The sequence below is a fragment of the Triticum dicoccoides genome, chromosome 6B (assembly GCF_002162155.2).
Source record: "Triticum dicoccoides isolate Atlit2015 ecotype Zavitan chromosome 6B, WEW_v2.0, whole genome shotgun sequence".
Classification (NCBI taxonomy): Eukaryota; Viridiplantae; Streptophyta; class Magnoliopsida; order Poales; family Poaceae; genus Triticum; species Triticum dicoccoides.
Window position 1 is genome coordinate 682,366,690 of NC_041391.1, and position 8,238 is coordinate 682,374,927.

Here is an 8,238-nt window from a genome sequence, read left to right on the forward strand (position 1 = left end):
GCCTAAAATGGTCGACTGACCCAAATGACAAGTCACGTGACTTGCATGCAGACATGCCTTTATATTCAGTACCATCATCATACCTGCTTAGCACTGCTCCTGAATCCATCAAGCTAAACAAGGTGCCACTCATAATTCCAAACTTGTTGCTCAAATATGAATCTGATACGATGCTGATATTACTAAAACAGATAACATTTAATTGGTCAGCTAATGTTCCTACTTTACTCTCGAAAAGCACCTGCACCACATATAGAGAGACAACAGGGAGTGTATTCTTAATGCGCTCTGGTTCATCATGTGTGGGCACTGCACAACAAACATTTTATTATCCAAAATCTGCTTGCTCTTCTTTAGCATGTTCCTCTTCCGTTCTTCTTGAATAAGTACTCTCTCCGTTCCTAAATACAAGTCTTTGTATAGATTCCACCATGGACTACATATGGAGCAAAATGAGTGAATCTACACTCTAAAATATATCTGGATACATCTGTATGTGATCCATAGTGGAAATCTCTACAAAGACTTATATTTTGGAACGGGGGGAGTATGATAGTAGTACAGTATGTTCCTTGTAGTGAAGATGAGCAGGGACATTTGCAGTGTAGAGGTCTATACGGTCGGTTGTGATTGACACTTTGAACTCTTCGGGCCTCTTTGATTCGTAGGATTTTGTAAACATAGAAATAGGATTTGTAGTGGCCTGCCCACTTGAATCCTATAAGAATAGCAAGGAAATGCGGGGAGCTGTGTCACCTTTTAGAGTTACACTGATAAATCAGTACCACACCTTCAGTTGAAGAGAGTTTGTATCCGAAGCCTTTCTAGCCGTACCGGCAATACTAGCACATATTCTCTAGCAAGCTTCACTTTGCTGATTTTACTCTAATGCTTAAGGTTTTCCCGTTATATCTACACTATGATACGTGTAGCTGCTTTGTGTCGCACTAGCAACAGTCCACTCTTGAAGCTAAAAATTGCAATGACTCACAAAATTGGCACCAAGGCATTGTGTGCCATTCTGGATGCAATGAAAATCATACGCTTCCCACCTATTGACTCTTGTTCAAAATATGATCCTAATGACTCTTGTTCAAAACTGCCACATATAGAGAGACAACATGGAATTGCATTTCTTTGGGCGCTGTGATTCATCGTGAGTGGGCAACCAACATTGTATGCAATGAAGCGGAACCTCAAGAATATTCTACCTCTTCTGTTCTTTAACATGTTCCTCTTTTGTTATTCTGTATTTAGTATGTACAGTATGTTCCTTGTCAGGAAGGGGAGCAGGGAAATCTGCAGTCAATAGCTGATAGAGCTGACATGTACGTAATCGATAGGCTTTCAATTACTAGCGGCAATACAACACCGTATTTTCAAGCCAGTTCCACTTTCCCGATTTCTATATCGTGGTTATGGTGTACCCCTTTTATGTACACTATGATCTACCTAGTTGTTGTGTGCTCTTGTTATCATGGTTTGGCAATAAACTATCTATACAGTATATTATGAACCTATCATCTGCCAACTATCCTTACTTCTGGAGCCTATATTTTTGTGTAGTTGTGCCTAATTATATTAATGCACACACCATATTACAGCATAGATGAGCTCTCTCATCAGAATCCAGTGATAGAAGACAAGTGTTTACAGGGGCGCCCCTATATTAGAATATCCTCTGCATTACAAAGATAGTCTCACTACTATTTATGTTTTCATGGTTCTCAGATATTATACATAATTACAGTGAATATCAGAATCCCCGCATCAGAAGAATATTGTGGAACACTGCAATGACTTACAAAATTGGCACCAAGGCATTGAGTGCCATTCTGGATGCAATGAAACTCATACGCTCCCCACCTGTAGATTCTTGTTCAGAATATGATCCTAATGACTATTCTAACCTTGAGGAGTCAAAGGCAGATGGCCTGTCCTGTTCAGCCATCAAGGTGCCTGTTCTAATTTGGCAAGGTTTTATTCATCGCACGTATCTTGCATATGTTGTCTTGCATTTCATCTACTTTGTTGAACCGCCATCTGCTTACTTTACTCATCATATATGTCGAGATGCCATGCCCATCCATTATCAATACATATTCCAGCTGTCATCATACCATGTTTTTTCACTCAAATATTGTTCTTGTGCATCAGACATCAAAAAGGAAGAGGGTGATTACCGAACCTGAAGGAGCACCAGCAAAGTCCTTGAAAAATGTGGTGGTGCCAGAGAAATCTGACAACACCCCACTTATATTGGCTGTACAACCAGTGACACAAAACGTAGGACCAACTCCAGCAGACTGCACCCATACTTCACTGGCCACACCACTAGCCCCACCACACAGGACCTGCACTCTAGTAAAAGGTATGCTGATTTCAGTTTCCATAGCACCAGTCATACCACAGTAAAATCCCATGCCAGCAAAAAGTACAGCAAGTCCACAGGCCAAAGACCTATCCCAACTGCAGAGTCGGCCAATTCCTACAGATTGGTACCCCATTCTAGTTATTCCCAGTTTAAAAGACAATGCTTTCAATGTTGTTAGGGACTACATGCATATATTCCCATCATGGGAAGATTGTAGTTAAGACAAACACCATTTTCACATCTTCATGTCCCACTTATGTGTAAGTGCTATCATTCATGGTGATTATTTTCCCGTTTCTGCTGATTGAACACATCAATGATGTACATTACATTGTTGTAAGTAGGCGAGGGTCAATCTGGATAGTCATGACGAGCAAAGATTGCTTGAGCTTTTCAAGGAAGCATTGCCGCAGTATCGGTGTTACATCAAGAAATCACATTTTGATGGCAAGTCTATAAACGAATTTCCGGTGAAGTCTCCTGTGCTAAATTTAGAAGACATTGAATGGAAAAACCTTGTTATGCACTGGTCTCGTTCCCAGGATGAGGTACTATCTATGATATCGCATGACAATTTGAACTTCTACTTTTCCGCATGTGCCTTACGGATCTTTTTTCGCAGGAAATCTGCTCGAAGAAGAATTTCAGTTTGAAAAGAACGACAGGATATCGCAAATATGCTGCCCGCTCCTTTGCTCTTGTTAGTACCTGTTGTCCTATATCAATGTACTTGCATACATACCTGGTTCATTATGTGACAGCAGTATGCATGATAGCTTGCTTATCAATTGTTCGCTCCAAATTATCTGATCTGTATGAATGGTTACATTAGTGCAGAATATATCCAATGCCAATGAAACTTTTTAGCTCTGCATTGTTCTTGTAAGTACCTATTGTCCTTTATCAGTGTACTTATATTGACAGGTAGTTGTTCATGTACCATCACTCTGCAGCTTATTTTCCTTTGCCCTCCATTTTCTACACATTAGATCTATATTTACTCTTACCATAAGGTTGGGTAACACCGATGGTACTGAAGAAGTTTACCTCTGCATTGCTCTTGGCTCTACCTTTTGCCTGTATCGCTATACTTACATTTATAGCTAATTGGTTATGTAGCATCAATCTTCATCTTATTTTAAATATTCTCCATTTTTTCTTATATTATCACATCTATATTTACTCTTAACAAAATGTAGAATAAAGGCAATGCTTATAAGAAGATTCCGTGGTAAACTTCTTGAATTGCCCCCCCCATCAGCATGGACAAGGGCTTTATAGAGCCTGTCTTCACCAATTACGTAAGTTTGTCCTTCTCAAGCCTTCAAATTTTGTTGTGTATATTTGGTTAGGCATGACTGCAACAACTGTTTATTTTTGGTGTCTGCATCAAATTGCATGTTTAAAGTTTATTACATAGTTCATAAACAAAAGTTTGTCCTTCTCAATTTAAGTTTTTAGTTGTACAACCAAGTTCCTTCTTCATGCCATGTAAATTAAACTAAACAGAGCAAGTGATCTTCTTTTGCACTGCATGTATGCTTCTGTTCTTGATCCGTAAACCAGTGGTGTGGTGAACCTACCCACTACAACAAAATGTCATATTCTGCAATGTCTTAACTATGAACAATGTCATATCATTCTACCATTACTTAAACCGTCTCTTTATTTCCCAATCTGAAATGGGATAAATTGATAGCACACTAACCATTGATACTTATGAGTTCTTGATCTATAATCCAGTGGTGTCGTGAAGCTGTCAACTCCTTCACAATGTCATTTCCTGCCATGTCTTGACCTGAACAATACCATTTTGTGTTAATGCTATTTTAAACTGTGTCACTTTATTCGTCAGTAAGAAATATGATGAATTGTCAGCACTGATACTTATATGTGGAAAACCTGTCATTTGTCTGCTTGTTTATCTTTCAGAGTGAGGAGGATATAAGTGTCAAACAAGCGCAGTCTCATCAGCTTCTTGCGCTGCACCTCCCGAGCTTGGATAACTATTCTTGAACTCTATTGAAGTGCTGTCAGTTTTATATATTATTTTGTCAGCGTGTTTATTTGCACTGGTGGCGATTTTTGATGCCCAGTGTATGTAATCTGCTATCTGCTTGTGCTTTATTATCATAGTGGCGAACTTTGATGCCCAGTGGATGTAATATGCTGTAATTTATTTATTGTATAGTCTAGGGTTTTTTTTCTTATTCATAATGCTGTAGTTATTTTACTGTATATATATCCTGTCTTCGCAGTAAACCGGCCAAACCGTAAAATTACGGTACATAATCGGGCTGTCATGCAAATCACTATGTATGATCCGCATCATAGGCCCCGTCATCTTGGTCCATTAACAGGCCTAAATGTAAACTGACCCACTAGTAGATCCGGGCCTTTAATAGGATGAGTAAACTGCCGACCCTATTTTCACAAGAAAACTCAATGGGCTTTTAGGAGGCTGAAAAGTAGGTTGGGCCTGAAACGTGCCGAACAGCTCATGGGCCGGCAGCAGGCAGAAATAGACCCCGGCCCATGATTGTGCCAATCAAATCACGGGCTTTCCTCCCGCAGAAACTGACCCACTAGCACGCGCGCAGCTGCTCCTCGACTTTCCTCCCACTGTGGAGAAGCTTGACGAATGGAGGGCCACCGTCCGGAGCCTCGTCGGCATCGCTAACAACGACGAGTTGCGGCCGGCAGGACACATAGGCCGTCGTGCCGTCGAGCCACCGCACGCCAGCAGAGGTCGGGCCGGAGGCGATGCGGCCACGGTGCACTCCCCTCCTCCATACCGGCCACTGCGGGTGTCAGTCCGCCGTGACGACGCTCTTGATGATATCTCCATAGTGTCGTCCGGCCCGCGAACCCACCGCGACCAACGCCAAGTTCTTTGGGAGCGAGCTCATGAAGATGCTCGAACCACCATCAAGCGCCAGCGTGACGCGTGCCACCAGTCGGACAGGCGGGCATGCCCCACTACGGACCACCCAGCACCGGGAGGCAATGGTGGTCTACCCTACAAGGTGGGTTGCCCGGCCTTCACCCGTGAGCTGCGGCAGTTCTAGTGGCCCTCCCACTGCACGTTCAAGCCCGACGTTGGCGAGAAGTACAATGGCAAGACCCACCCGTCGGAGTTCCTCAGCATCCACACCATCGCGATGCAAGCTGCTGGGGCCCGCGACGATAAGGTGCTTGCCAACTACTTCCCGTTGGCACTCAAGCCCAATGTTATGTAATGGTTGATGCACTTGCTGGTGGACTCCATTTCTTCTTGGGCGGATCTGTGTCATGAGTTTGTTGGCGCCTTTACTAGAGGCCACCAAGCTCATGGCCAGGCGAGCGACTTACACATCATCCCCCAGAAAGAAGGAGAAAACTTACGTAAGTACATCCAAAGGTTCAGCCGAGTGGAGTACAACATTCCCGACGTTTATCCTGCCGCCGTGATCAGTGCATTCCATTAGAATGTGCGCAATTTTAAGATGCGTGAGGAGCTGGCGATGAACAAGGTCAAGGATGTGGCCGAGCTTTATGTTCTAGCCGATCGGTGTGCTCGCGCTGAAAAGGGAAGGAAGTACCCCGACGAAGACACCGTCGCGGACACCGACTCCACGGATGATACCGCCACCGCGGCAAAGAAGGGCCGGCACCGTAATAGGAAGCGCAAGGGTAAGACCGTGCTTGCCATCGAGGGGTCCGACGATACCGGCGCCACCAAGAAACCCAAGGCGAGTGACCCCGGCAAGGAGGTTGCCGGGTGTGTCGCTTCCCGGGCCTTGGCGGCTGCCGATAAGCCAGGGGCTCCGACAAGCAGTATTGCAAGATCCACCGCACCAAGGGCCATGACCTCCAGAACTGCCGGCAAGTGGAGCTGCTCGCTGAGAAGCAGAAAGCCGAGTATGAGAGGCGGGACAAGGAGAAGGGATAAGAGGGTGCCGAGGCATCCGGCAAGAAGCGTGGCGGCTAAGGAGGCTGCCGCGACAAAGATAATCAGAAGGAGAGGCCCGCCCGGGGCTGCGACAAGAAGAAGGGAGACGATGGTCATGACAAGGACGATAAGTCCGGCGACCATGAGTTCCAGAAAGCCACAGAAGTCATGTGCGTCGATGGTGGCGCCTCGTTGCATACATCCCACCGCCAACTCAAGCAGTGGGCGCGTGAGATCACAGCGTTGGAGCCGTCGCTCGACACACGGAAGCCGCTGAAGTGGTCCACCACGCCTATCATCTTTGACACCGAGGACCATCCTGACCACACTACTGCGGTCGGGTGCTTGCCGTTATTGGTTTCACCAACAATCCACAACCTCAAGGTGATGAAGATGCTGGTTAACAGCGGGGCCGGTCTGAACTTGATCTCGCCTGTTGTGATCAAGAGGCTGCAGATCCCTGATGGAGACCTCGAGGAGACGGGCACGTTCCCAGGGGTCAACCCGTGGAGGAGCCAGCCGAAGGGAAAGGTCACGCTGCCCGTGACGTTCGGAGGCGAGCTGAACTACAGGACGGAGAGGATTGTCTTTGATGTAGCCGAGATCCCCTTGCCCTACAATGGGATCCTTGGCCGCCCGGCACTAGCCAAGTTCATGGCGGCTTCACATTACGCCTACAACACGCTGAAGATGCCCGGGCCGATGAGCATCATCACCGTCCCCTCCGACAAGAAAGATGCATTGATTTGCGCCGACCAACTCTACCGGGAAGCAGTTGCAGCAGCTGCCGCCAAGACACCCACTCCTGGCGACGGAGTCCCGGGAGGGAAAAAGACCGGCAAGACCCCTTGCACCCACTCTGGCAAGCGCACCTCTTAGGGGTGTTGCGCTCCCATTGAGGACGTGCTAGAGAGCTCCACCGGCAAGAGCAAGAAGTCCAGAGCTGCACCACTAGAGACCAAGAAGGTGCCCGTCAGGAGGACGGCATGGGGGGAGCTTTTACCATAAGCTCCACCCTCGACAGCAAATAGGAAAGCAAGCTCATCACTTTCCTCTGGGCGAATGTCGATGTGTTTGCATGGCAAGGCTCCGATATCCCCAGTGTTCCCAGGGAAGTGGTTGAGCACCATCTTGTTGTCTGTCCTCATGCACGGCCCGTCAAGCAGAAGGTCAGGAAGCAAGCTCTGGAGAGGCAGGAGTTCATCACGGAGGAGATCATAAAACTAGAGGTGGCAGGCTTGGTAAGGGGGGTGCTCCATCCGACGTGGTTGGCCAACCCGGTAGTGGTGCGCAAGGCAAACGGGAAGTGGAGACTGTGTATTGACTACACAGACATCAATAAAGCTTGTCGAAAGGATCCCTTCCCGTTACCGCGCATCGACCAGATTGTTGACTCCACGGCCGGGTGTGACATGTTATCATTCCTCGACGCCTACTCAGGGTGGCACCAGATCTTCATGACAAAAGAAGACGAGGAGAAGACAGCGTTCATCACCCCATGTGGTATGTATTGCTTTTTACAGATGCCTTTCAGGTTGAAGAGTGCGGGCTCAACCTTTGCAAGGGCAGTCCATATTGGTTTTGAGCTCCAGCTACATAGAAATATGGATGCTTATATGGATGACATAGTGGTCAAAACCAAGGACAAAGCAACACTTGTGCAAGATCTGGAGGAAACATTTGCAAACCTGCGTAAGATCAACCTCAAATTGAACCTTGAGAAGTGTGTCTTTGGTGTCCCGTTCGGCAAGCTTCTCGGGTTCTTTGTGTCGCAGCGCGAGATTGAGGCAAACCCAGATAAGATCAAGGCCATCAAACAGATTGAGGCACCCAAATGGATCAAGGACGTGCGTCGGCTCACTGGCTGCGTTGCCGCCATGAGCAGATTCATCTCCAAGTCCGCGGAGCGTGCCCTTCCCTTTTTCAAGATCTT